This window comes from Lepidothrix coronata, unplaced genomic scaffold (genome assembly GCF_001604755.1).
Source record: "Lepidothrix coronata isolate B3197 unplaced genomic scaffold, Lepidothrix_coronata-1.0 Scaffold62, whole genome shotgun sequence".
Classification (NCBI taxonomy): domain Eukaryota; kingdom Metazoa; phylum Chordata; class Aves; order Passeriformes; family Pipridae; genus Lepidothrix; species Lepidothrix coronata.
In genome coordinates, this window is record NW_016690242.1 from 2463592 (window position 1) to 2490491 (window position 26900).

At 40.0% G+C, this 26900-nt stretch overlaps 1 protein-coding gene across 1 annotated transcript in view; it reads right to left on the minus strand.

The window, feature by feature from the left end:
• The window catches only part of CALCR (calcitonin receptor), a 159975-nt gene extending 133766 nt beyond the window's left edge, over window positions 1–26209 (minus strand). Inside the window, exon 1 of the mRNA XM_017817627.1 lies at window positions 26163–26209. The gene's annotated coding sequence lies outside the window, so the exon portion shown is untranslated. The remainder of the gene's footprint in view (window positions 1–26162) is intronic.
• Window positions 26210–26900: the final 691 nt, after the last annotated feature.

The window sequence follows — 26900 nt, forward strand, 5'->3', positions numbered from 1 at the left end:
ATCATTAGAGTTACGTCCTTGTAAGTGTGAGGGCACAGCTTACAAAAAAGCCACTGAACATTCTAAGTATATTTTTGTTATTTTATTAAAACTGATCCTAAGAAGTCAGTGTGAATTTATTCTGTAATTCGATTGCAGCAACCAACAAATATTGTGTGGTTGTAATGATTTATACCAGAAAAGCAGCATGCAGTATGGATGCAATAAAATGTGCTTTACGATGGAACTAACAGATGAAAGAATAAAGGGAAAACAGACTGGAAGGGAAAGACAGGAGTCAATAAAATATAAGCTACACAGGGAGATTAGGAGTCCACAAAATGAAAAGGAACTATTCATACAAATGCAACACACAGGCAGGCAGTGTGTTACACAGACAGACACTCAAATTAGGGACCAATTGGTCATACGGAATGCAACCTGTTCACGCACATCATTTCTGAATAATGTAGTATTTTCTAAATCAAAAGAAAGACAGTTGTTTTTGAGTTGCAGCAGAATACCTGGTCTGGATGATTTGGGGCAAGACCTGAACTGGCTTGCACTCTTGGCCAGCAAAGAATCTCTAGGGTTCAAGACTTGACAGCCAAAAAAATTTAAGGAAATTTAGCTCCTTGTACATAAGCAGGACGGTCCATACTTTGACAGAAGATTTCAGAAAAGCTGACTTCAAGAGGCTAATTATAATTTCTGCAACTTTTACTTACATGAAACTAAAAGATTACTTTTTGTACAGCTATGTATAATTGCAAAGAGATGTAGTAATGCCTATATTGTTTCTAACTGAAGTTTTAATGTGAACGACTTGTTATTAATTAAGACTCAATTACAACACAATACCCCAAACAGATGCCAGAAATACACCAGAACTTCCCTTCTGATCAGGAACCAGTCTGGCTCTCATAGCTGCAGTGACTGCATGTCATAGTTTGAAATTGGCCCCCCCTGAGAGTTCGGGGGCGCAGAGGTGTCTGGGTGCCAGGGCAGTGTTCCCTGGAGAGCTAATCACCACTCATGTTGTTTGCTTCTGCTGAAAAATCATATATACACAGCACTGGAAGGTGTTGGCAGTTCTGCTGGTGGTGTCTGCTGTGTGTAGGTGGAGAAGGCCAGGGGGTGGCTGGGCTCCTTCTTCCCCCCCCTCTGCGGCCCCTACAACTCTGCCAAGGCCAGAGTTAAGAGGCAGCATTTGGAGTGTGTGCTGTGAAGGAAAAAATTCACAGCACCTGAAGTAAGAGGGAGGAGGCCAGGCCCTCTTCCTCCCCCTGCAGCTGCAGGACGCTTGGGACACTGTATAACTAGACCGAGCTACCTGTGGCCAAGGCTAGGGAGCTTTCCCCCCACACACACACTGCATTGAGACTGGTGGGGGGTGGATTTTAAGGCTCAGCATTTGAAGCACAGCCAAGTGGACGGGATGATAACAAATCAGCTCGGCGCTCGGGAGAAGAATCCCAAGCGAAATTGGAGGCAAACCAAAGAGAGAGGCCCAGAGGATGTCTCTGCCGTGATTTAAATGCAGGACAGACGAAAACCCAGAGGAAGAATCAACATTCCAGGATGTGTATGTTGATAAGCTACACTGCAGCAGCCTACAAACCGAGGTATGAGACTGAGAAAGAGAGATCACACAGCAGACTGAGGAGAAAGGACTCAAAGCTATCTTCCTGAACTTCATGAGGAGAAAAAAATTTCCACAAACAGCTTGAGGTTGGTAGGGAGTGTTCAGGGGCCCAGAACACTCCCACGAGAGAAACTGCTTTACCCAGCAGCCTTGGAAGGCTTCTCCTGGACTAAAGTTAAAGGGAGGGGCTTAAAAGACTGATAGAAATGTAATACTATATATATATATATAGTTGCCTTTAGTTTGTATAGTATTTATTTGTGTAAATAAATGTATATACTTCCCCTTCCCCCTATAGAAGCCTCTGGCCTGAAAGTTTCTCTCCAGTGTTAGGATAAATTGTGGGAAGGGGCGGGGGGAAGCCTGGAAATTGGATTTTGGATTTCTAATGTGGCTCAAACTGCCACACTGCATCATCAAGAACTACGTGCAGTAACATGGTGGTACAGAAGCAGATGTCTTGACATACTCAAAGCAGAGCAGGTGAAGCATTTCCCTTCCCCCAGTGCAGCAATTTCTTGGAGATTGGATGAGGCCTTTCCTTCTACACACAAATTAAACAGGCACTTCCGATTTCAGGTTATTAAGCTACAATAATTATTACCTTTTCTGTGAACAAATTTTAACAAAAAGAGAATCTGCACATATCTCTCCTTTCCCTGTGTGATCTGAAATAGGAACTATCTTCCTCTTCAGGACTTCACAGACCTCATTTTCCTTCATTTTTGAGATCTAAGATACACATCACAATTCTGTTTTCAATATCAAAACCCAGTTCTGTCCTTCCTCAGAATCCCATTTTGCCGCATATCAGTTGCTCAGATGAAAAGAACTAATACCAGGAAACTGATATATATTTAGCTGACCTTAATGTGACTAAGTGGCTGGAAACAAGGGCAGCTTGTACCATGAGAATGCCACACAGTACTCTGTGGACAACAATTTGGAAAGCATTGGTAGAACTTTAAACAACATTCTCCAGCTCGACATGCTTTCCAGGAACTTTTGCCACCTCCAGAGCTCCAATCAGGCTCCACATGTCATGTAATTTCAGTTGTAACAGCTCGCTCCCACTCAGAACTCAGCTGTCAACAAGAAGGAGCTCTGCATCAGAGGAGGAGGCAACCCCAGCCACCAGAAGCAGTGGGAGGTACTGTGGACTGTTGATCAGTGGTGATGCAAGGAGATGCAGAAAACAAGAAAACGTAACAGAAATAATGCACTTAATTGTTTTCTAAAGAGAATAAAAAGAATCTGTTTGCAATTTTTTGCAATAAAAACTGTGTATAATATTTTTAGTGTGTAGCTGTCCTAATGATAAGGGGGTGTGAGGCACTGGAACAAGTTTTCCAGAGAAGCTGTAGCTGCCCCATCCCTGGAAGCTTTCAAGGCCAGGTTGGATGATGCTCTGAGGAACCTGATCTAATGGAAGGTGTCCCTGCCCATGGAACGAAGATTGTAACTAGATGATCTTTAAGGTCCCTTCCAACTCCAACCATTCTGTGATTCTACAATTCTGTTACTTCTAAGTCTTCAAACTCTAAGATCCTTTCCACTTAACCTAAGAAGCTATGTTGTAGAGTTTATGGCAGCATTTCTCAACCTATGTTAGACTAAGGACCACCTTACTCTTTTGAAAAAAATACCCGTAGATCATCTTGAAAAAAATACTTTTTAATTCTCTGGTGAAAAACAGCTGAAAGCTAGCATGTTCATACATTTTCCCCAGTAGGTTTCCTTTACATGTGTGGGACTCTGGTACAGAGTTTGGTATATTTTTTTTTCAACTGCCACTGTTTCACACATTACCTTTACAGGCTCAGAGTTTGACAAACTGTAAACCATAGTCCTCAATTAATTTAGGAAACACAGAAACAGTTATAAACCTACATAATAACTCTTGCAATGTCCTGTAGCAATATACAACATGTAAACTACTGACCAGTCAAGCTAGCTACACCACTGAAGAGGGGCCTTTGGAGATGACTCCTGATGCCAAGTTGAGAAGTACAAAAACCCAAAGCATCATAAAATAATCAGGTATGAAGGATCATTTCCATTTCTTTGGAGTTTCCATTGGGTTTTTGTATTTCTATGATTTGGAAAATTTCTTACATTAGTCATAGTTTGAAAGTGGCAAGTTCTTCAGTTCCAATTCCTGAAAATGTTGACATTTACTATACCCATTTTTCTGACATTCAGTAAATTCACCAGGTAAAGTTTAAAAGTTCATGCTGACTGCTAGAAATTACCATATCAGAAAAGTCATTCAGGTTGATTTTTATTTTGAAATTCTCCATTTTGCTTCTAATATAGGTCAGTGCCACCAATAGTCCTCTTTTGAAATTGTGGAGAAAAGTGTTCATCAAGCCCAACATCAACTTCAGTGAGATTTATGTTTCCATCATATAAGCAGAATTGGTTTTGTAGTTAGCTGGGGTACCTTAAAACAATGAGAATGCAAAGCACTCTGTACAGCTGAGCTGCAGCCACTTGTAAGGGCAGGGAGTGTTGTGTTTTGCAGACCTCTGAGCAGTACATCAGATTAAAACAAAATGCCCTGCCTCCTTATACTTGTTTATTTTTTACTAGCAATATAGTAGAGTTCATTGGTGAACTTTTGAGTGATTACTTCAAGTGATTTAGCTCCCATGAAACTAAACTAAAACCAGAGATTAGAGAAAGACCAGCATTGTGCCCTATCTCTGTAGTAGACATGCAGGGGTTGATTCTGGTGACAGTAAGATCCAGAGAAGTTTCACAAAACAACCTAAAGGCTATGTAAACTCTGGTACACAAAGTTAACCATACAATCCAATTTTAGCAGAATATGCAGTCATATTTCAAGCTTGCATTATTGTACAGTAGATCTAAAGAGCATAGTTACTTCTCTCTAGTGATCCTAATTTTATTTTCAACTGCTTTTCCTCATTTGAAATTTGCAATTCAATGCAATCAATTTCACTTTGGTTAAACACTCTAATGTGCTCTAATAAAAACAGGCAATTGATATTCTAATTCTGTTGTATTGAAACTAGCACTGTATTATGAACACATATGACAAAATATAGCAAGCACCATGGCAGCTACTTAGAGGAAGATTCTTCTCCAGTTGTTTGTGTAAAATATAACACCAGCCTGCATGGCACTTTTAATTTCAAAAGGCTAGAAGGTACTTTACAAATTACACCTTCAAATAACAAATCATCTTAATTTCTGTCTACTATTTCTGAGATGCATCAGAGTAGTCTTATAACACCTCACAGCAGTACCACATCATAATTAATAGACCACTCTAGCAAATATTTTTTATGCATCAAATCTTTCACTGGGACAGCATCTAGGACAGCAGAGAAGACCACAATTCACATTGATGCTGCATGGAGAAAGAATATATAGAGGTATGATGTAATCACAAGAGAAGGATTCTATGAGTTTTCAGAAAATCTTTTCTGCGAAAGTCATAAAAATAAAAACTTCCCCCCTTCTATTGACTGGATAAGAGGAAGCCAGGGGAGAAATGAAACATTTTCTGTTTTCGTTGCATGTTCCCTTGCTGGGAATTGTTTTTAGACAATAGTTATCACCAATAATCTCATAAAGAAATAAACAAACAAAAACAGTAATGTCCTTAATTACCATTGATTAATAATCAGAATCTTATTTTTGACCGCTCTCTGTGTTTAGTTATCAAATATCCCTGCAATATTGATTCTGTATTGGTTCTGATTAAGGGTACCATCTAAGGAACCACTCTTGTTGACAATCTTGAAGTCTATAAACCCTCGAAATTTGATGAAACCAGATCAGATGTCAAATCAGGCCAATCAACCTTCTCAGGCTTGACCTGAGACACAACTTTCATTAATGGCAGAGGCAATCCCGCTGGTAAGAACCCTGAAGAAACGTGGAATACTACAATGTCCAAAGGAAAACTAGAAGAGAGTGTACCTATCACTTCATGCATTTGGATGAGTCCCTTGATTTGTGTGTTTGAAGCCTTTTCTTCAGAGAATCTAAAGCTCGACTCCCACTCTAATTTTCCAAACAAATTTTCTGACGCATACCTTTACCCTCAGAAACTATGAAAGCTCATGCAAACTTTAAATAGGAATAGAATTAGAGTTGGTTTTCTTGCTTTGGTTTTTTGGTTTTTTTTTTCAGGGGCAGATCATCATATGCAAGGCAACGGTTTCTGCATTAGATTTACAAATGTAAGCAAGATCGCCTTCAGAAGGATCAACGGATTTGCACTGATGAAATATTACGGCACAATATTTCACAAGACACATAATTATTAGTCTTACTAATACTTACTAATAATACTTCTCTCCCTTACATGTGCTACCTACCAGCACTGATTTAATCAATTTTTCTTCTGAATTAAGGTCAGATCAATTACGTCACAGAAAGCCAAGCTTATTTGTGAATCAATTACTTCTTATGTGTGTTTTATGCTTTTATTTTTTAATCTTTCTTGATAAATGAGAAGCTATCAAATTTGGACAAACATTTTTACAGATCAGTTGGCAAGCAGGCAACAATAATAATACCAAAATATTTCCATAGAAATGAGCTCATTACCTGTCTGTTTGTGGTGAAAGAGTTTTAAATGGGTTTTGCGTATGTGTTGCCAATCTGGTAGGCAGAGATAGTTGCAGAAAATATAGTTAATAGACAAACAAGGCAAAAAGTGTGGTCACAAAGCAGTTGCATTCTGAACTGCTCAGTTATTTTATTAACTTTGACCTTGTCTAATTCCTGATTGATAAGTCAATAATGAAACAAATAATTCCTTCTCAGAATTATCCACTCTGGGTATGGGATAGAGCTGTTAAGAAGTTGCCTGACTTGCCATAACTGTGTTGGTCTTAGTGGTGACTTCAGCTGAAGGACATTTGGCCAACTTAAAGACCCATGCCTATTCACCCATTCTCTTCTAACTTCATGAACATACAATTCCTTTCTGAATTTTTTTAAAAATTACTTTCAAACTTTACTTGCTCCAGTCTATCTTCTGGACCTTTTCTGTACTTGCCCCAGTCTATTTCTGGATCTCTTCTGTATTTTCTCCTTTATATATTTGGATTTCTTTTGAATTCATGTTTTCTAGTATCTAATAAGTAAATCTCTGCCATGTCTTCTTTATTCATACTGGATAATGCTATGTCAAAAGCCTACTTGGCTCATCCTACTGTCTCTTTTCCTGCTCTCTTGTGTCTCAGTTTTACTCACACTTCTGTTTTCAAAGTTGATCTATAAAAACTTTTCCTTCCTGATTAAAGTTCCTAATTTCACTCAGTATCTGCTATAATTTCCTAATTAACTCTGTAACTATGTAATTAAACTTTGCCACATTTTCTGAAACATCTGTCAGGAAAAAAGCGCTCCAAATAAATTTGTAGTATTACTGAATAGTTTGCTATTAACTACAGCCTATCATCCAGCTAGCTCTGTTTCTATCAACATGAGTACATCTTACTCTTCTCTTAGCTGGTACATCATCTGCGATGGAAACAGTGTTTTGGTTTGGTGTTTGAAGAGCCCAATAGTTGTTTCCAACTACTCTGAGACTGACAATAGCATAATTTAAAGAAACTGTAATTATACATAGGGATAAAGGTTCCCCATAGAATCTGACATGATTAATTCTGCATTGAGGCATTCAATAGCTGTTCCTTCCTCAAACTGGACCTCAGTTCACTTAAATATGTGGGGAGTCTGTCCTGCACACTACTTATTGGCAAGTGATAACAGTACATTTATTGGAAAGAAAATTCCCTACGTGGCCCTCCTCACATACCTGCTCGGCAGTGTTTGGCTCTGCACAGATCTCAGCTAGATCTAGGACCAAGCTGCGACACACAAAGATGTGAAACATCCCTGGGGGTTCCTTTGTCAGCACAGCTCTCCATGCTTGCACATTAAGCTGTGACAGATACAGTGACAAGGCTGCAGATTTGTTAAGCAATTGTCACAGAGCTCGAGTTATGATTACAGGCAGTCCTTGCTACCAGACACCTACTGCTTTAACATCAACAATGAAGATGAGTCACTAAAGCAACTTGGGAGCATCATTGAGCAAGTGCTGAGACAAATATCTTTGTCTGCTGTGATGGTGTATTCTGTGATATCTAAGAGAGCACTGCCCGAGGTCTTTTCTGCTTTATTATGTCTCTCTCCCCAATGTCTGTCTCAAATATTGAAACTCCATTCCTGCTGTAAGCTCAAAGGGAGAAGGAATTTTGCCCTTTCACTTTCCTCCAGTAGCCCACTTATTTTAGAAGACTTTAGCAGTCTATCCAAGCCCGAAACTTTATTAGGGTCTTTCCCCTGACCATGGTAATACAGGTCCTCTGAGCTTTTTCCAAACAGCAGCAGCAGGTTTATAAATTGGCATGATTTATACACTGCCACTCACACTCTAAAGGGTGAGTATGATCCTATCAGATGAATTTCAGTCTCGTACAACCTGGGAAAGTTATGGTTGGCAGCAGATAAACAGAGATGGTCTGTCTGCAGACTCAGGAAGATGACTTTGCAGTTGACATTTGGTTAGAAAATTATCCTTAAATTAAATTAGTTTAATGTGGTACTGCTTTTTGACACTTGTACCAAAAAAAGTTTCACCATACTTTTGCTTTAAAAGGAATTTCCTAGCTCAGGAAATATTCTTTCACTTTATATATTTACCAGCAATAATTCACATTCTTTTTTTACTTTTGTCTTTTGAGGAGTTTTGTCTCTGTAAAGAGAGATTGTCCCAGGCAAAGGAGACAAGGATGGAAGAAGTTATAGAGATGGACTGTTTAGTCTATATGTCAGAAGCACAACATGGAGCACACATGTTTAGAGAATATAAAAGCAGCTGTATGCCCCTTAAAACAACATCCTCAACACAATTTGGGATGAAATGTCTATTCAGAACAAATCTTCACTTTAATAACAGAAGGAATGAAAATAGCTCAGTATCTCAACCTCACTTTTTTTAAACTTTACTTATTAGAGTAACCTGACAATCTGATGCAAATTGACTGGATAATTGATTTATTACAGTACTAGGACTTGGAGATACAATTTGATCCATTGCAAATAAGCAGAGAACAGTATGGCATCTTTATCCTCACAGCAATTCACAAACTTCAGAGCAGTCAGCTGGAGAAAAATGCTTCAAAAAATCACTGTCTAAGCTTTGATAAAGATCTGTCAATCCTATTCTGTGCAAAGAGGGATTTAGAACTAGTGAGACTTGTTCAGCTATCACGTATGTTTATTTCAGATCCTGTATTATTAGACAGTGGCTAAGATTTTTTTGTGTTGTTTCCAGCCATGATGAACTGCAGCAGACTTCTGCCACTCTTCTCCTCCAAGCAAGGTGAACCTGCAGGCAGACCAGGAGGTGGCTATTCAATTTGAAGAACAGCTGTTTGGAAACATTTTCTCAAGACATTGCCAGCTGCTCAGCATCTCGATCCACTACACATTTCTAAACATGTTAAATAGATTTATTTTCCACTTGCAGTCAGTTTGTGAATTATCTATGTGCTTTCAGAAGGGGCATTGCTTTAACGGAATGGATAGCTGGTACCTGATACTGATGTCCTGTGCCAAACACTAACAGCTTGAAGCACATGTCTATTCAAACTACATCCAATGACATCATCATTCATATGTGGAATTATGTGCAAACAGAGATGCAGAGACGGGTTTGTAATAACATAGACTTCTCCAGCTATCATAAGGATTGTTTCTTAGGAAGAAACAAATGGACAAATTTCAAAAATTAACAAGATGTAAAACAGGCAAATTAAATGCAGATGATGTCACCATCTCAGACATCAATTGCTCAAATGTAAATATGACATCCTAATCACTGTGTTCCAAAAACAAGTATTTAATTTAGACCAGAGTCCTTATGTTAGAAACCACAGAAGTGATTTCAGTAGGTGCTGTGAACATGCAGGTCGTTGTAAACTCCCTCAGAAACTTGCTTTGAACCAATGAGTGAAAATGCATTCTTTCTCTCTCTCTTCCCTTTCGATTCCCAAATACAAATTTTTATGAAGCTTGGGAAATGCCAAATTTGAGGTCTATGACTTAATGTCCTCAGAACAATACACTTTCTGCGTGGCCAATTCTGTGATAATCCATTTAAATTCTGCAGGAAAAATACTTTAAAGTAAAAAAATCCAAAAGCCAACTGATACCAGCAGTGTTAAAAGGATGCCACCTACTGGGCACCTCATCAGCCTCCGGTAAGAGATCTGGAGAGGTAGGTGAAGTAATCCAAGAAAACTGAAAAAGTCTGCCTTGCAGGGCAGCTCCATAAAACTGGTAATAATAATAATAATAATAATAATAAAAATAATTGTTATTATTATTATTATTATTATATCTCTGTGCTCCTTAAGCTAAGGATTTCCAAAAAACACTACGTTTTCTTTCTTTTCTGTCAGCTTTCTCATGCCTCCTTTTTTCTTTTGTAGTAGCAGCAGCAATAGACATGTCTCATAAGCATTTATCTTTGTATTTTCCTATTAACTCTTCCCCTCATAGTGTCTATATTCCTGATGAGAAGGTTGCATTTTAACAATCTGTTCACCACTTTTCTCTGTGGTCCTCCTTGAGACTAATAGGCACTGTCCAGGCTTCCCATTGAAAACAATTAAAATATGCAATATATGCACACAGAGGCAGAGATTCACATACATGCAGAGGTAGACACAAGGAAACATGGTGGAATTAATATCATGCTGTAGGAGAAAATTAGGCTGTGCTTTAGGCTCTGTTTCATATGGTGTCAAAAAGAAAAGTTAAAAAAGAGGTTTCAGCTTTGACTTTTATTTCTTAATTTTGTGAGACTATTTCAGCCCTGTTACTTGATTGTTTGGCCACTACATTCTGCTTCAACTGTCGGGTCTCCTTTTTATTTACAACATTGCTTTCTGGAAGGAAACTGTCAGGCACATTTATGTCTAATATCCCTTCCAATTGTGGAGTGCAAAATACCAGAAAAATCTGGAGAATTGGAACAAGTTTATAAAGTCTCCAGGATTAAACATAAACCTTCAGAAAACTGTGTAGTTCTTGTGCAGTTCATTACAGAGGACTAACAAAACAGAGAGACGCTTTCTCATTTACCATTGTGACCAATTTATACTATTTTAGCAGAGTTAAAAGACTTTGAAATAAACATTTATACCTACCATCTCTAGATTCCTTTTTTACAAAGATTAATGCAGTGTAAAATTACTTATATAAGCAGACTGTCTTTGCATTAGACCCTACTCACATTTTATTAGATCCTATTCTCATTTTCACTCTAGTCACTTTGCTACATTGACAGTACAAAGAGGACTTCATATGAATCAACTTTTTTCAAGTAAGAATTAAGGCTTTAATAAAACAGCAGTGTGATGTACAGTGGGTCACCGGGTTGGTTTACGTAGTTTTAAAAGAAGCAACACTATGCCTACTGAGGGTATCCCCCTTTTTGTAACTGTAAGTATTTGGTGCAGTAACTGATGTGGTAATAGCACAGATGTGCTTTTTTTTCATCAACACACAGTTTCTTCTCACCCAAACCACAGTGAGCCTACTCACATCGTTCTAACTGCCCGCTCCATAGGACCACTATTATTTTTTCCTATTTCACTCCTATCGTCGTAGCACAATAATTTATGCTCAATCAGCACCTGGGTGTCAGCAAGTCAAGCCCACTCTTTAAATTCATGCTCACAGAGCTTTTGCGCCTGTGGCTGTCAAAAGGAACAACTGTATTACAACACTCTCAGAGTGTGCCTGCACTGTGGCAGGACCAGCCATCACACTTGGGTCAGGTGCGATGTTGGGTGTGTATGTGCCCGCCTGAGAGCAGCACTGAGGCAGCCCGAGGCAGCAAGCAGAGATCAAGGCTGCAGTCTTTTGTGTTTGGTGCTACATCAGCCTGGTAACATCCTTTCTGGCCCCCACTGGCATCAGAGCAAGCCAGCATGGCTCGGAGCAGCACCGCTGCAACAGGCACATCCCTGTCCCACATGTCTGGTGGCCAGAAAAAGCTGAAAGGGTTGCTAGCATCTAGCTTCCCTTGATTACAGTTTCTGAGGCCAGCACACGCAGCCTCCATGCTGGGAGTACCTAAGATCAGTCCAGTCTCCTCATTAGACACTGAGGAGATTAATTTTGTCATGTATTTTTATTGTATTCTACCATCACACAACTTACTTGTACAGTACTTTGAGAAGTACTACATTTTTCCTGTCCATATGGCAGTGCTTCTTACTTGCTATATTTGCCTAAAAAGGTTAAGTTCACTTAGGATGAGAATACTATGGAAAACAGTTTGTGAAATGCTACTTTAAAATTATAAGAAAAAATCGAAATCACCGACTTTTAAGAACACCAAATCCACCTTCTCAACCTTTCCACCCTCATGCTTTGACTATACCCAAGGATTTCAGATACCCTGCTGAAACATCAAAGAGAACTAAGAAGGAGGAAATTACTCAGGAATAACAGTGTGCAAATTAAGCAGGAGGAGAAAGAGGAAAGACAGTTTTCAACTAGATCCCTCTCTCAAATAGTGGTCTCCAAAAGTCTCCCTCCCTTTTTTTTTTTACTATTAACTGGGAGTTCTGTCATACATAATCCTATTGCTTTGGAATTCAGCAGATTTTGAGGAAGTCTAGAGGTGTCCTAAGTACGGTAAACAAGTATCTTTGATATTTGACAGTATCCCATATTCTAACTAGTTTGAATAGCAGATCACATTCTCTATTAGTTCCTGTCACAGAAAAACCTACTCCTGACATGCTCCAGTCTCACTGACAGGATGGGAGTGCTTCCAGTTACGGGAGCTAACTCATGCCCTGGCACTACTTAATTTCTCTTGCAGCGTGTAGAATCTGCCCTAAAAAAAATACCTTAAAAGGAATCAAAGTATGAAGGATGGACTTGTACCTCCTTTATAAGGCTAATGGTAATGATCCACAGAGAAAATGCAAGTTCTTAATGGACTAGTATTAAACCTGAACATTAACAGACTCTCTCTCATACTGCCACCTTTTTTAAGATTGATGAGTTTAACTATTCAGTGGCATTGAGATCACTTCAATATTGGCTCTCAATGGTATTCTAACTATAACACCTTTAGCTTTCTGAAAATCTTTTGCAGTCTAAAGCTTTTAAATTTCTGCATTGTTTTCACTTTCCACCTCTGCTTTTACTAATGGATGAAATTTTTAGCAAAAATTCTGTGTTCAATGATGTTAAAAGGTCTTCTAAAGAAACATATATGGTTCATTCCTGTGTTTGTATATCACTGGTGTCCTTATGTCGTATAGGGTCTCTTGGAATCATATTAATAAAACCAAATTCATGTAATAAAGTCAGATGATTAAAGACTCTCCAGATTATAAAGGTAACTCTGAAGTTAGAAGGCACTCGGACGACCTTTATCAGCCTTCTTGGGGATAGGTACTACAATTTTAATTGCTTGTCCTCACACTTCTTTTCTCATTGGAATCCTTCTTCAAGGGGTTTTAAAGGATGAACAGTGCCCACTGAATCAAAATTTATTCAATACTTTATCACCGGTATTCAGTGGATTTCATTTATTGTACATACATAAAACTCTGCATGGTAGACAGATTTATTCATTTCTTTACAAGGCTTTTTCCTTGGGGCTCATTACTGCAGTATAAATGCTTCACTGACAAATAACTAACCTCCAAACTACTGCTGTTTGGTGAGAGATAGCATTATCGGGATTCCACAGATGAGGAGCCCGTGATGCATTGATGGGTTCGCATCCTTTTCCTTAATCAAAGACTTCTAAAACTGACTATCTGCTTTCAGTAGCTCAGCATATTATACACAGGAAGGATGAAGAAGCACTAAGACACGGAATGAAAAATGTTGAAAAGACAGCTGACAGTGTATTGTGTTTCCATAAATGTTGCCATGTGTATCACTATTGCAATGTCCCCAGCTCATGTAACACATCCTATACAGATCATTCCCATGGAATGTTGCCTTTTATTTCAAGGTAAACTGTATCCATATTTTCTAAAATTCCTAGGCCATTTTTGGATTGCACATAAAAATCTGTTCCTCCTTCAAGTTCTTACAGAGGTGACATAATTTCTGCTATTTAGCAGGTAAATTGCTGACCCTACTCTGAGTTTCAATTCCTCTGAAGATATGAGTGCTTTCAGCCCTTTTCCTTTCTTCCATTTGTGGATATGCTTGGATGTCTTCTTTCAAGACCACAGTAATTCCCTGAGTCATAGAAAAAATAGCCTGTAAAGGGCCTCTGGAGATAACCTAGTAAACCCTCTGCTCAAAGCAGGGCTAACTTCAAAGTTACATCTGCTTATTCAGGGGCATATCCAAGCCAGTTTGAATTTCTCCAAGGATGGAAATTTCACAGCCTCTCTGGGCAATCTGTTCCAGTGCTCAACTGTTATCATTCATCTGCTTGCTAATGATTTGGATCTGACTGTGATTTAGAAATGTCCCCAATAGCATGTGACTAACACTGTCAGGTTTTAGTGGCATTCACTCCCGTAAGAGCGTGAGACATTCTGCTATTTCAAGACCTTTCTTCTTTGATCTATCTTGTGCAGATAATTCACCAGCAGGCTTTTATGAAACACTGCCTTCTGGATAAAGTGTTGGAAGGCACTAATTAGCTCCTCTCCTTGTCCTATCTGACTTTCTGGTACCAAACTATGCATCTAACATAATGAATATGGTTGTTAGAGAGGGCCTGGAAGTGATGACATTTAGCATGAGTGGGTTGTTTTGTTCCTGTCTCATTGCATGATTGTTCTTGTGTTGATTTGTTCCTGATTCATCGCTCCTAAAGATCTTGAATATCGATGCACACATGGAGTACCCTATCATTTTTCTTCTCTACTGCCATCATCGAGTAAGCCTTTCCAATGGCTTCTTCATTTTTCTAATTAATGTCTTTATTGCCAAAGAGCTTGCAGTGGAAATAGCTATCACAGTGGAGTATGCAGTTCTAGTACTGCCTTGTAGGTAGATTCTGCAGCAAGCACTTGACATCCTTCAAACAGACACATAAACGTACGCTTGACAGGCTTGCTATTCTTTTCCAGTATTCACTATTTTTAATGTATTTATCAAATTTAATGAATAGCTAAACTTTACATCCAAAATTATTTCTGCAGGAATGTCTATTACAGAGATATCTGGATGCTTACTTGTATCCGTGGACTTTTACCCACACAGAATAAATGTTCTTGTATTCTACTAGCCTTGTTCTGTGCCAGAGATACAACTTTTTCTGAAGTCAGTCCCAAAAACTCGTACCCCAATACTGATGCTTGTTTTTATGGCTATTTCTTCCTAATTTATTTGAAAATATGTATGGCTCACCACTATAATTCTCCTTTTTTTTTTTTTTTAACAGTAACATTGCTGCTGGCTGCTTTCCCCAGAGACCTTTTTCAGCTGCACACTCTTCGGCTTTGATCTTCTCAGTTTGCTTTGCAGTATTTAAAATACATCTTCTTGAACACCTGTTTTTCATTTTTCATTTTATGATACTTCAGTGCTCACTGGCAATTTGCTCAGTTTGTGGCTACGGAGCATGCTTCTGAAGTGAACTGTGGTTGATGCTTCTCTCTGGGACCATGCACAGTGAGTGACTGCTGACCCACATTTCATCATCTACATGTCATCACCATTACTGAGGTGTCCTCTCATCTGATCTGTATCTTTCATGCTCTAGCTATTCTAGTGGTATTCTAGGATGTTCAAGTGTCCTCCACTTACATACTTTTATTTCATTCTTACCTCTCCTGCTGGAAGTCTCCACACTTCCACACACTTCACCACACTTCTCCTCTGAAAAAAGAATCTTTTTATAATCAGTTTCAGCTGGCTGATTCACTCACACCAAAGGACTCAGTAGGTCCTCAGCTTTCCTAAGATTTCTCTCTGAAACCATGTACTTCAAATTGCTCCAACGGTCTATTCACATTTCTTCTGTCAGCTTCACAACTTTTTGCTTCTTCTCATCTCTCTGTACAAAAGAATATGAGAAACAGAGGATCTTCCTCCTTCTTTGCCTGAAGTCCAGCAAAAAAACTGATTCCACCAACGAAACCTGTGCATTAAATGAAGCTTTCTTCTTTCAGGTCTATACTTCTTGCCTTCCTCTGTATGAGGAACATAAAATTTTCTCCAGATTCTCTCTGTGAACTTGGTTTAGTTTACCATAAAGACAGTTAATATAAAGACATAGCTAACAGTATGCAAGTCCTGCTCACACACTGAATGCCATGAACTAAACAGAATTGCTTAAATTAACTAGCTTTTCAGATAGCCTCTATATCCTACCCTCTAAAGCTCGACACAATAAACCCATGAAGAATAAACACCACTGTCTTAAGATCATTACACTGGTGTATTACAATGGTGAAAATGGCTCACAAAAGAGACTAGAACCTTTAAAGTCTGCTACAAAAGTTCAGCAGGGCTGAAATGGTCACAGCAGTGGCAGATTGACATCCTACACATTTCAGTCCTGAAGGAAAATAAAACCTTACCAGAAATCTTCACAGAGTGTGCTGATAGCACAATACTGGTAAGACTCTGGCAGGTCATGTACAACTAGCACATTGTCAAGGGTACTGCCCTGAGCTTCTCCTTTATGAACTTTCTTCTGTTCTACTCCTGCCTCCTCCCACACATTAGCTGTTTCTTCTCACCTACTCTCACGGTACTCTTCATTCTTCCAGTACCATTCACAATTCCTAATCAGACCTAGCTCCTTCCAAGCTTTCTGCCACTGCAGTTCCAATCTCTTTTCCTGACCTTTAGTTTCTTCCCTTCTTAACTATCTCATTTTCCTGACTTCATGACTCCAGTATATTTAGTGGGGAAGGGGGGAGAGAATTCTGTCACTTCCAATGCATCCTCCTCCTAATGTGCTGTTCTGCTAGTTCCTACCCTAACGAGCCTCTAAATGCCTCTTTCTAGAAATGTCAGTGGTTTTCAGTTATCAGTTTGTCCCTCAGCATCTAACTTATTGCACAAGCTTGTCCTTCTCAAATGACTCCTGCTCCAAATCCACAGTTCACCGGCCCTCAGTAGTAACTCCCAATTCCAGTTCCAGTATCCATCTTCCATGTCTGAAACCATTTCCAGTTTCCCACATTCCATACTGTTTATACCTCTTCCTGCTCTTCCTTTGTACTTTAGGCTTGTTCTATGTGCTCTCACGTGGGTAGCACAAACTGGCTTATAATACCACCTCAAAACTGCAACTACAGATGAAAACTCTAGAAGATTCAGGCTATACATGTGTGGGTGTGTTCTTACACAAATGGTAGAAGGTTCAGCCTTGACTCAGAAGCCATCTACTGCCAAGTCCATTTTCCACCACATGGTAGCAAAAGAACTTCTCAGAGAAAAAGAGCGACCAGAACTTGCAAACATAAGCAAAGCAATATATCCTGCACTGGAGGAGATTTTCAGCAAACATGAAAATTATATGGCTAAAACTTTTCAAATAACAGGGTTGTGGTGGTTGGTTTTTTTGTTTCTGTTTTCTTTTTTTTTAATAAGTATGCACTGTGAATAGAGCTGTATTCTCTCCCAGTATCTCCTCCAGGCTGTTGTATCCTTCTCCATCCAAACTATGTCCATTGTTGAGTACAAGACACTCACTATATTATGGTGCAATTTAAAAAATTGAAATAGTATTTAACAGCAATAAAATATTTTTATACATAAATGAAATTTTGCTCATTTCCACAAGTATTTTTATAATGATAGTAAAAATCTGGATTTCATTTTTTAAAGTCCTGTAATTCATCAATATCTTTTCTTTTCACTTGAAAATATTTGAAGATTTTCAACAGAAAAATAAGTTCTGAAATACAATTTTTTAAATTCTATACTGAAGTAATTGGCATAACTAACTGTCTTTAACTGTTACAGTCATGTGATTTCTCCATATGAAATTACACATCAGTGGGAAACCATAATTCATCACTTCAAGAAACCTCTTATCAAACATGTTCTTTCATGTGATATATGGCATGTCTGTAACATCTGATTATAGTAAAAAATATGCTGACCATATGTTGCAAGGTATTTACATAATTAGATAAATTATAGGCCTTGATACTAATAAAACATTGTCCTAATATTTTGCGAGAGAATGAAGACACTTTCAGATAATAGCTGAGGTTCCAGAGGACCCTTTCTGCGTACAGTGCACACACATACCTCCTTCTGGCTTAACCACACACATTTCTCATGCACTGCAGACCAGTAAACCTAATTTCTTTTCCTCTTATTAAAGGGGAGGCTGGTAGTTTAAATAAAAAGATTTTTGTAATTTCTGTCACTGTGCAGGCAACTCAGCTACAGCAATGACAAAATATTGGAGTGGGTTTGGATTTTTAGTACGCATGTAAATCTCAGATGTGAATTATTTTGAGCAGCAGATGAAAGAGAAATGATACAGTTACCCAAAGAGTACCTACAGATTTTTCCAGTGATGACCTCTGATTACATCAGGCATTTCATGGGACAAACACATTTCCTTAAAAACACTGCAGATCTGATTGGCAATAAAGTCAGCAGGCATTTAAACACTTATAAATCCAAACTTACGTGTTTTCTTTTCAGTGCTGAAATTACTTCAGTCTTTAGGAAGCATATACTATGAAATACCATGAGACAATAAAAACAAAAAATGCAATAAAAACCAGCTGAGTAGAAAATACTGGGTCTGCTTTATCTGTGAGAACATATGGTAATAATGATTATTATTTATTACTTGATCCTGCTTCAACCCAAAATGTACTTGGCAACATTTGAACACAGAGGAAAACATTGTATTGTAACACAAACAGCTCAAGGGCTTAAAAGAGTCAAGCCCTTCAGCAGTCTGTAGTAGTAGAAGTGGCCCTCAGACTCAGAAAATTAAAGGAAGTCTCCACTCACACAATTTGTTCCCTATAACTGACTTTTTCCTCAAGACCAGGGCTTAAAGGATTTGCTCAATTCTAAGCACTACAGCTCCGTACAGTCAGGAGCCCATGATCAGGTGTCTATGGGTTAGTCTTTCAGTTTCTCAACATTCTTAAACACTCTGAAGCAAAGCAAAGACTTACCAGAGATGCTCCAAATTGGTCAGACTAAACTACCCTTTGAACTAGCCTCACATGAATCCTGTTTGCTATTTTTTTTTTTGTTAGAAACAGAGTTCCTGGAAGAGTTGCAATATAAAACATTATGATTCAATAATCCACTCAAACACCTGTATAATCAACCAAACCAGTATCAGTGATCTGTCTTATCAATATATTGTATATGCAAAATTAAACACTGGAATGTAAGTGAAATTTCCCCTACTAAAATATCTGTAAGTGAAAGACAGTGCTGTCTATTACTTAATTAGGTATTTCGTAGCATAATTTTCCAGAAGTTCATCTCTACCACTAAATGTTCACGTGGATATAGCATTCAAAGCATCTCTTTCTTCTGAATTATCTGTTTTCTGCCAAATATTCTTTAAATTTTGTGTTAATTGATGCAATTTCTGCATCCCATACCTTCAGTCTTCATAGTGTTTCCGTCCCAGCAGCAGCAGCACAGCTGAGGATAACAGCAGCAAACCTACTGTTCCCTTCAGTATTGTTTTGGAGACAAAACAAAATGAGGATCCCATTAGGAGCTGGACTGACTGGTGAGAACAGGAGTTCTTATCAGGAGAGATCCAAATTTTAGTCACATGAGGAAACTCATCAGTCTTAGATTCCTTTCTCTACCAAAACTGAGAAACTTTAGGAAGTTTCTCTATGCAATCTAAGCAGTAAAGGTGTAAGCATCCTCTCTCCTGTCCCTCAATATTTAAGGCTGGAGGAGATTGCACGCATCTTGTTCAGAAGTATGAAATGTTCAATCTATTTCAGGCTGCTAGTATTGTCTGGAGAGAGATTATCCTGACAATGTAATGATCATCTAGTATCTTTTGATGTTTATTTTACTCCACTGGAAGAGAGATGGCAGCTCATAACATCAAAAGAGCTGTAACTTTATGGGACAGCACTCATACCTCTTCTGTGAGGAATCACACTTATTGATTAAAAGATGCTTACCATCGGATGTTGTCTGACACATGGCAAATTACACCATCATGTTTCAACAACAAAAAGGGAGGGCAATGTAAGAGAGGGGCCTAGTGATGAAGCACCTGCACAGCCACAGGTAACTAAGACTACAGAATACAGGCTACACACTAAGGCTACAGGTAACTATGTGAATAGAGATAAATATCAAGAAAGAAAGTTGGATGAAATCACATGATGATAGCTCTGCTCAAGAAGTTTAGGTTGTGCAACATAAAGTGAGACACAAACAAGTTCAGTACTGAAGGCAGTGTAGAGCATCACCACTTTGGCGCTGCACCGTAAGGCGGGTAAATTTAAAAAGAAAAATTTCCTGTAGCGTTCATGTTACTTCTTCATAGATCACAAGCCCCATCCAACTTGGCCTTGAACATTTCCAAGCATGTGCCAATCACAGCTTCTCTGGGCAATCTGTTCTAGTGTCTCACCACTCTCATCATAAAAAGTTACTTCCCGTTATTCAGTCTAAACTTGTCCTCTTTCAGTTTGAAGCCATTACCTCTTGTTCTATAACTATATGCCCTTGTAAAATGTCCCTCTCCAGCCTTCTTGTAAGCCTATTTTAGGTACTGTAAGACTGGAAGATCTCCCTGGAGCTTTCTTTTTTCCAGGCTGAACAGCTCCAGCTCTCTCAGCCTGTCTTCATGGGAGAGGTGCTCCAGCTCTCTGATCATCTTCATGTCCCTCGTCTGGAACTACTCCAACAGCTTCAGGTCCTTCTTAAGTTGGTGGTCCCAAAGCTGGATGCAGCACTCCAGGTGGTGTCTCACAAGAGCAGAGCAGAGGGGTAGAATCAGCTCCCTTGACCTGCTGGTCACACTTCTTTCTATGCAGTGCAGGACACGACTGGCTTTCTGGGCTGCAAGAGCACATCACCACCTCATGTTGAGCTTTTCTCCAACCAATTCTATGATTCACTTGAATCATGACAGTTTGATTTGCTACAGATAACTGCTCTGGCACACACAACTTGTAGGGAAGATCAAGATACAAACGAAATACAACTGCAGAGCTACCTGTGATTTTTCTAAGCAGTTAACATTCATTACTGATATCAGCTGGACGGAAATCAAGACTAACAGAAATGGAGTCATCCATCTGCATACATCACAGGTGAGATGCTACAGTCACTTGATCATCCTCATGTTAGAGGCATGCCTCAGTGCTGCCTGAGAGAAATAGAAATGGCTAATTCACTCTATGAATTTATTCAGTCTTTGATTACCTTTCTCTCACTTCCACTGAGGTCTAAACAATGCCGTGGATTACAGCATTTTTTGTTATGTGAGCACTGAAAATTAAGTAAATATTTCACTATTAAAAAACCACAAGCAGAAAATTTAGTTGACCTTTGAAGGGACACTGTGCCAAATGTGGAGTCTCATTCCAGTCACTAACAAAAAGGTAAAACAGAAGTTTAGTTTGTTTTTCTTTTACAAGTATATCTCAGCATAATCTTAATAATGGAGCCTTGACATATTTGGAATGGTAACATTTTGTTTTCAGAAGCATTCAGTATATTTAAAAGAGATATTCTTAACTGTCAGCTTATTTCTGAGAAGGCAACTGTGAAGATAAGACACAATTCATCTTGATTCCAGATATGTCTGTAAATTCACCTGGCATTGCCTGCAGATGTGTTCGATTTCTAGGACAAACCATCAGAATAAAAATCTTCTTTTCTAATTGTCAAGAGGTAATTCAGCACTTCATAGAGCACCCAGGAAGAGAAAGGCATTTCGAACACTTCCTTTTTAATAATAGCAATTTTCTAACCCCCTGCTTTAGCTTTACCTCAAGATAATGAAGACATCACAAACTAAACATGTCAAAGCCACCCAAAAGTTTACATTATATCTTACTACTCCTTTAAAGTACATACCACTAGAGCTACCATGAATAAAATATTGTGAAATCATAGATTCAAAAATACTGAAGAATCTACTGAACGTATTATTCATCTAACCATTGGTAATAGTTAACATTATTGATCAAAAGCCACAGGCTAAGGGATTTGGTTCTTATATACACTGCTGAATATGACCAAGCAGGAAATTATTTGCTAAACAGTGTCACAGGAAACTGTAACACTGAAAATGTGACATATGAAACTGAAAAGCATGCTTATTTCCAAAACCACTACTAAAAGTGTGGTGTAAACAGCCAATTCTGCCAAATTTGTGTCAAGTCTTTTATATTATAAATGATAAAAAAGCCAAGGTCCAGATGCCACTCCATGTCACCTTTACTGAACCCCACATGATTACTGTGCTAAAAACCAGGAGTACAGCTATCATGTTGAGGTGCGGCAGATAAGATGCACTTCTATGAACTGCATTTCTCAGTTTGTTTTGTGTACAGCATGAACAGGTAAGAACACCAGTACTGTACCATCAGTCCATCTTCCGGACCCAGAAGTCTTCGTCCCTGCAGGTTCCCTGGGTCTCTGGTGCACAGGTTAAGCTGGTCCTTGCAGTAAACCACCTTTCAGGACTACAGTTCAGTATGTGGCTTGAACAGTGCTAGTTCACCTGTCCACCATATGATCCTAATTCAGAAGGCATTTAGGGGACCATGGAAAAACACATGGCAGCATACCTCTGGTGTCCTTTATATCTACTCTTGCTCCAAGTATTATTCCCTATCAGCTATGGTCAATGAATGACTCCACTTTCTTCTTGTGGCTGAACACCAAAATTTCTTGTTCTGCCTTGTTTTAATGGTAAATCTTTGCATATATCCACACAAAGCAGCACAATCAGTAAAATGGGGCTCACTACTAGAGGTAACTACCACCTCCAGGTCCTTCCCACTCTGAGGATTCATATCCTTAAATGAGGGTCACCTCAAAAGCATGGAGCCAACTGAACAGCTCATAGGCTCACTGGTAAGGCAAGACCATATTTTTGGTTTCTTCAGCAGATGCCCTGAAGAAAGACTCTTGCAGTATCTGGATGCCATCTTGATTAAAAAGGTGTCCAGCTGAAACCTGCCCATAACTTCAACACTTAACACAAGGCATGGATTTTCCAGTTGTAATTTCCAGGTGACTACCAAGACCAGTGTTGTTGGCAGTGCTCCTTATTGACTGAGATGTGGCCAATTATCTCTTCCATTGTTATCTTGTATTAGGTAGTTCTTCATGTGAGCAATTCAGTGTGTCTCTCCACTTAAGTTACTAGTAATTCACTCCATTGAAGTGACTGAAAGCAATGTCAAATGGAAAGTGGGTATAAGACCAAAAACCAGTCCAAACCAATATGTAATTAAGTGCTGTTCTTTCGTAGGCTAATGCTAGTAAAAATTAAGGTTAATACTGAAGAAAATAAGATCAGAGGAAAATAATATACAACCTTAAGGTACTGGTCATTCATTTCTGGGTACTTTTATCAAAGAATCAATTAACATTTAATCCTGTTAAAAGGTGCGCAGTGTACCCTTGTTAAGTAAAGAGTATTCATATTTCAGACCAAGATTACCTGCTGGCCTACTGCATGGCCTTTGGCAAGATGTCTTAGACTTTCCTGACTACCTACACTGCAAATTTTTCAAGGGAGTGAATTTTACTCTGTACATGTAGTTGTAGGTAGGGACCTGACTGGATACCACTCTAACACAAACAATGGTAGAGAGGGCTCAGCACATAATAAGATCACTCGTGAAAGGCCTACGATCTGTGTTAGCATTAATGAGACTTTCAATATTGACTTCAATGGCAATAGTTGGGACCCAAACATCAATTACCAGAAATAAAACAAAACTGAGTTTACCAGCTTATTAATATGTAGTCACTTTCAAAACCAAATTTCATGGTACTTGCCAGCATAACTTTGTCAAGTGTAGTTCAATTATTTAGTTGCTTATTTTCCCAAAACCTCTATTTGCATGCATGATTTTTAAAACAAATATAGAAAGAGTTCCTGAAAAATCATTAGATAGAAGAACTCAAGTCATGATATGCTCTTTCTTCTTCCACTTTCACTTACCCAAAACTAGTAGAAATTATTTGCAGCTATGTTGGTCATGCCAACATTATTATATAACAGGACTTGCACGTAGCTTCTTACAGGTCTACAGATACAGATTTAAAATTAACTGGCTAGGTTTTAAGCATTGTTCCGCTTTACTTCGATCTGGAAGAGAGCTAGAATAAAAACAATTCAGCAAATATTCTGTAGAAAATTGTTTTCATTTTTAATGAAAATTCTCAACTTCTTCAGATGCTTTTCAAAACCATTCAGCTGTAGACATGGAAAAAAAAAAGTTTGCTAAATTCGACTCAGTTCAGTTTATTAAGCAAAACCTTGTGAATATATTATTCAGTAATATTTCAACAAGGTTTTTAGAAAAGATGCTTCTTTTCTTTCATCTGCCAATAAAGCTTACAACCTGCAGAGAACTAAATTGTAACATGATTTAATTGTTTGCTGACATTTTTATAGTACGTCAAATATTTAGCAGTTTACTTGTAAACTTCTTTGACACGAGCTAGGTAATCGATAACATTCCCTCATACTTTCTGAATACCTTTGTTAAAATACAGTACATATTCAAACTTCAATCCAACTTATGATCCATTCTCATGAAACAAAAATCAGAGTATAAGACAAATCTGGACTGTCTACTCCCTTGAAAGCACAATACAGTTTATTCTATATAGTTTTTTAACAAGTATTAAAACCTGTGTGGCTCTTATCCACGATTCTAAAGCAGTACTGTATAGAGTTGCTAGAAGTGCCATTACCAGTCAAATTGAAACATTGCCACTTGAATTTCTAACTAAAGTTGGCTGTCACTCACAATAAATGACAATGAAGACCTACAGCGAAGCCCACTCTTTGGAGAGGTTAATTGGGATTTTGCCATTGATCTTAACAGGACCAACATCTACTCAAGATTTATAAAGTTAGAATACTTCACTACATGCCAGTAGGTAGAGAAACACAGAATTTCAGTTAATTTAGAATTATTTCATGTCAACTAGCATAAGACAGCTATAGCAAGCATCGGAGCAGCAGCTTAGCAGAAGTTGCCTACTGGTAAAGGTTTTCGTATGTCTGAAGAAATTAAAGGAAGTATTATCTCTCCTGAATTTAATTTACCTGCTTGACAATTATACCTAGGATTTTGAGTGGTGAATTAAATTCCCTCTTCAGCTCAAAATCACCTACAGTTTGAGCTGCTGGTAGCAAAGAAATGTTATCCTTGTCAGCCTTGATGCACTCAGCCCTAGAGCAGCATAGGGACCCTTCCACTGACCAAACACAAAGGTTCTCCCCCAAATATCATCCTTTAATAACTGAAGGGGAAAAGGAGTAGAAGCAAGACCTTGATTTCATTCAGTGCCTATAAAAAAGCAAAGGCATTTTAATGTGATGTCTTGATTAATTCATTCTAAGCTCCCTTTATCCAGACTACTTAACTCTAAAGTGCACAGTCCTGGAAAGAATATCACACGCTGTATTATCCTTAAGAAGTTCAAGTGTATGTAAAAGTCAGTGTATGTAAAAAGCTGGCAGGAAGGCAACTGTTAGATATTGACAATATTGACTTCAAGAGATCTTGGGATACACAACTTTCTATTTACTCTTTTTATGAATGATTTTTTCATTCATCATTTTGGTCACAATTGACATTCTGTAACTAAAATAAACCAGAAGTTTTTCTCTTTTCTTTCAAATTGTCAACTACATTAACCTTGTCAAGAAACCCACAAGAACAAAATCAATATAGCAATTTAAAGACAAAATTGGCAGGCATTATATTGTACTTGGACACATCCAGTAAATAGCCTCATACATCAAACCACTGTCATCAATGGCAATATTCTGAAACCTACTAATGTTGTTTATTACATTTGCGGTGTGAAATGCCAAAGTAAGTACAAATATCGGTCCAGTAGATGAAAAATAACACGGAAATAATATCTCACATGCTTGAGAAGCACGGACTAGTGACTCAGGTGTCATTTAAACGCCCTGTACTTCCAGCACGGAGAGTGGCTGCTCTCTATAAGCGATACGGTACCAGCAGCGACCTGCTCGCCCATGCAGAAGCCGCAGTGGGAACTCCGGGACCCACCGCGCCCCATCCCCGCGCCCCGACGGCGAGCTCCGGGCAGCGCCGTCCGTCCTGTGCCCCTTCCCCGGGGTGGCACCGCACACGCCGACGCTGCAGGTCGGAGCTCCTACAACCCGCTCCCTCTTTCCCCCCTATTTCTGGCTGCCCTACCAGCCGGGGTGTGACTCCTCCGGCATCCCCCTCTCCGCCGCTCGCTGGACCCTCGCGGCTCTCCCGCTCCGCGGCCGCTCTCCCGAGGTGGCGGGTGGGGAAGGGCAGGCAGCGAAGTTCGCGGGACTTACGGTGGCAGCTCTCCCACCGCTGGCGCGGCACCTCTCCCGGCCTCCCGTCACCTCGGGCCACCTCCGCGGCGGCTCAGCGCCCGCTCCGGCGCAGCCCGGACGCCCCTTCACTCCTCGGAGGAGCTCATGGGGCCGCCCGCTCCCCGACACCCGCCCGGTGGGTCCCCGCGTCCCGGAGGCGGCGGACAGACACCAGCCAGGGTCGAGCGCTTCTGGCTGCTGCCTTGGGCAGCATCTGCCTCCTCTCGCCCGCGCCGCGCCCACCCCCCGCTCCACCCCGGGCGCCGGCGAGGCTTCGCGCAGACGTCGGTGCGGGGCGGCCGGAGCCCGCCCGGCGGCGGCGGCAGCACCTCCTACCCCCCCGCCTCCCCGCGGCTCCCGGCCGCTCCTGCCGCCGGGGCAGCCGTGCCGGAGCCGCCGCTACGGGGGCGGGAGGAGCGAGAGCCGCCGGGGCAGCCGTGCCGGAGCCGCCGCTACGGGGGCGGGAGGAGCGAGAGCCGCCGGCGCTCCCGACACACCGCCTGAGGAAGGAGGGGTCCCGCGGCGCGGGGGCGAGGCACGCCCGACCCGGGGGCCTGGGGCGCGCCCCCCTCGTCCCCGCGGAGAAGGCGGAGGCGGCAGCGCGGCGGCTGCCCTTTGTCAAGGCGGTGCCTTCCGAGCGGGGCCAGTGGTCCCTGCACCGCCGCCGGCTGGGCTGTGTCCGCAGCGAGGGTGTCAGGGGCCTGGCCGGACACCTCA